Source organism: Archocentrus centrarchus, chromosome 15, assembly GCF_007364275.1.
Source record: "Archocentrus centrarchus isolate MPI-CPG fArcCen1 chromosome 15, fArcCen1, whole genome shotgun sequence".
Lineage (NCBI taxonomy): Eukaryota > Metazoa > Chordata > Actinopteri > Cichliformes > Cichlidae > Archocentrus > Archocentrus centrarchus.
This window is the reverse complement of record NC_044360.1, coordinates 2,357,375-2,361,574: the sequence shown is the minus strand read 5'-3', so window position 1 is coordinate 2,361,574 and position 4,200 is coordinate 2,357,375.

Genomic DNA, 4,200 nt, shown 5'->3' with positions numbered 1-4,200 from the left:
GGCAATCAAAAATGGCACTGAAGCACCAAAAATAGCAGAAAAGTTTGTGCTCCAGTTTTGAGGAGTTAAACTCATCACTGTTTTTATTTATTATTAATCTCTGGCTGGGGTCGGCATACACTCCACATACACGCCACAAGTTTTGCGCTACCATGTTGTCTTTGCAGGTGTTGTGCGTTAGCATAAGTCCAGTAAATAATAATAATAATAATGTTCAAATCTCCATTTCTCTGCAGCTTTAAGCCTCAGTTTTTCTGCTCTCTCCACACAAATGAAAATCAGGAAAAGGTCACATTTGACTTTTCTCTCCCCTGACTGCCATTGTGCTGATAATTGAAGACACAACTAATAAAATAATCGTTTAATGAGCAGCTCGAGAGTTCTGGGAGATAAAGACGTCTTTTAAGGACCCACAAAGTCCAGATTAGGTTGGCTGGGAAACTGCGGTTTGACATTTGTTGTGCTGAAACATAGCCAGGGAGCAGAAAGTGGGGACAAAGTGAAAAACAAAGTACTCTGGGCACTAAAAACGACTTTGCTAGGTTTACAGAATAGAATGCCTTTATTGTCATTATACAGGATGTACAATGAGACTGGAGGGTCACTCCTTTTCAGTGCCATGCAATAGAAAGTCAAACTCTCAAAAATAAAAATAAAAATATAATAATCTAATATGATCTAAAAATATACAGAAAATAAATATAAGAGAATGTATAAAATGTATACGTTGTAAAAAAAAAAAAAATAAGTATACACATAATAATAGTGAATATTGCACTAGTGAATGAATACTGGATATTACACAATATAGGAGTGATAGTTATTGTTCAGTATGAATAATATAATATTGCACAGTTACAGTGGGTGAGCGTGAGAGTTCAGGGTGGTGATTGCTCTGGCAAAGAATCTTAAGTCTGTTTGTGTTAAAACACACCCCTTCACATTAAACCTGCTGTGTGACAAATGACAGTTACACATCCTCATGACTAACACAGCCAGGTGACTCATGGCACAGATACCAAAAGGCCCCTTGTATTAGCCACAGCAGTGGTTTTGACTGAATGGGACCAAGCGACACCTCTGGGACGAGAACTGGCTGATGTGATCCACTGATGCAGCTTGCTGGTATCTCAGCACCTGCCTCACTTCATTGAGTATGATGGTCCCTTCTGTTGCTACAAAGCTAACATCATGGCAGCCAGTATGCTTCAGATCAGGTCCTGCCTAAATAAAAGCTCCATCCATCCATCCATCCATCCCTCCATCCATCCATCCATCCATCCATCCATCCTCTTCTGCTTATAAAAGTCAGGTATCATAATTTTATTTTGTTATTATTCAAATACACACAAAACTTGCAGTTTTCATATGAAGACTAACTTACAGGGTGACCTACATCTGTGCCAAACAGGAAGCCTGCAATAACCGAGAGCTGCGAACACAATACTGGCATAACATCGCCTTTAACCCTTTACGTTCAGGCCACTGTTTGATATTTCCATCTGAAAAAACACACAAACTTTACTCAGCTGCAGAACCGGGGCTGACATCAACAACCGTTGGGTCTCTGGATACGAGATACTCTGCAGAACTTTCACAAATAATCTCTTCTTATTTTTCCACAGTGAGATCAAAACTGTAATGTAGAAAATAACAGCCTTATGAGAGTGACCCACTGACAGGTGTTACTGAACCTCCACTGTGGCCGAGCTCAAAGTTAACTGGGCGAGGAACCGAAACAGTGACATTTTGGGCTCAAACACCTACATGTGTGGGTGATGCTGCTGTTACTGATGACAAAATACGTTCTCTTTGTGAGATGCATGCTGTCAGCTTTCAGACGTCAATAATCCCTGGAGTGACTGTAATCCCGGCTGCTGCTCTCCTGTTTGTCTCCTCAGACTGTTTCCTGAGTCTGGGTCACCACAGACAGTAACTATGATCTCAGTGGTCCCACAAACTACAGCATCAACAGAAAAATCTATTTGACTTTTCCTTTACATAAACTTATTTATAAAGAGCTCTTTTTCCACCATTCACAGTTTTACAAAATAATTATGACTCAAATAAACCTTAAGGAAATCCCTGGAGGCTGCAAATGTTTTACCTGAATATTCCAACCTCTGTTTTTTGGCCCAAGACAAGAAAATATTTCCTTTGCTTTTGCTTGTTTTGTTTTTTTTATTGCTGTTATTATTATTGAGTTCTAGTTTTGGTTATTAGTGTTACTTTCATTTGTGTTGTGTTTCTATAATTGTTATGATTGTTAAGAGTTAAGCAGATTTGGATTCTGATATTTCAGGTGTTATTATTGTCTCTGTGTCCAGTTTGTTACTTCCTGTTTTATTTTGTGAGTCTGTCTCTTGTGCTGTGTTTTTAGTTCTCTCTGTCTCATTATCAAGATTGACTTCAGCTGTGCGTTATCACCCCCCCCCCCCCCCCCCCCCCCCCCCATGTTTCCCGATTGCCTCCTGTGTGTATTTAAAGCCTCATTTCCTGGTGCTCTCTGTGATGTCGTGTTGTGTTTAGCGCCTCAGTGGTTGTTTGGATTTCTGTTCTCTTTTTTGGGTGGCCGTTACATTCCTGGACTGTCCTGGATTTTTAATATCAGCTAATAAAGGACTCGCCTTCAGTTCAATCAGTCTGCCTGCATTTGGGTCCCTTAACCCACAATTCAGACATAGATTTTAAATCCATTTAACATTTATTTATTTATTTATTACATAAACTCTAACATGTCTGTGTAGATTCTCAGTTATCCAGGTCATAGTAGTCTCTGGAGCTTGAAAAAGGCGACTGGACTTCTTTTTGTTTCTTGAAGACGTTTCTCCTCTCATCCGAAAGGCTTCTTCAGTTCTCAACCAAATGGTGGAGAGACCCAGGTATTTAAACCCCTGTGGGCGTAGTCCCCTGGAGGTGGTTATGACCCTCTATTGATCATGTGCGTGAACACATGTGCCCAGGTGTGAAGGGGGCGTGGGTCATATTTAATCAGTGGTTTCAGTTGAAACCAATTTAGGACTCCGCTCCATTGTTTCCTGTGGCCTATTGAGGTCACTGGAACAAAGGTGTGAATGGGGGTTGAGACGTCTGGGAAGGGAGCTCAGGACAGCACTGTAAGCGGGGGAAAGTTGGTGAAAACTCTAACATGAACTTTCATCAGCACAACAAGACTGGATAATACATTTCATGTTCCAGCTGTTGATTGGCTACAGGATAACCACTACTCCAATTTTTCTTCTCCTTCTGGAAAGCCTCTCAGTGACGTACAGTCCAGGGTTCCAGCTCCTCACAGGCCATCGTGGAGTTTCTGTACACATAAAAATGAAGTGAATATGAATGAATAATGGGACAAAACTGGTTGTGTATTTCAGCTTTCTAAACCAGATCCCAGGCCTGAGACATTAAATGTTTCTGTGTGTGCAGAAGCAGGAGGCCTGAATGTCTCCCAGGCAGCATCTGTGTTTATCCCATTTATTAAAGTGCTGCTGACATCAGGCCTTTGAGCAGTGAGTTTCATGAACCATTACTCACTCTTTTTTAAAGTGCACTATGTAACTGAGCCTTTATGAAGAAGCTCACTGAGCTGGAGCTTGCTACTGGGCAACAATCTTCAACCCTGCTTTCATCGGTTAAACTAAAAGGTCTGCATCGGGTAGATATGGGAGGTTCACACAGTTTTCATAAGCATCGGTTTGCCATAAACTGTGCACACACATTTGCAGAAGCAAACTAAAGTTATTATTAAGCAAAGAAGTTATTCTTCCCCTGGCTCTCGTAAAAGCCAGGAGAAGTAATATCTGCCCACAAACCAAACGCAGAAGTCTTTTATCACGTGTGATCTTCTGCACTGAGCCAGGAAAGTTCTCAGCCTGAAACTCCCAGCACAGTTAAACCTCTGCCACTTTAAAATCTGCCGCATGGAGCCACCGTTGGTGCTGCAGAGCTACTCTGGGAGCTAAAACAGCACTTTGTGGCCAAATCTGGTGAATATTCAAGCTCACAAACCACATGCAGCCCTGCTGTTGATCTGCGATGAGATTCAAGTTGCATGACTTGAAAGCAGCAGATTTCAAACCCGAGGCATTTACTTTAAATCTGAAAACAATCTGCAGCCATCATTACGGTCCCGGTTAAAGGAAAGCCTGTGACCCACATACCCAGAACACCATGACCGGCAGGTTCTGGGACAAAGTGAGT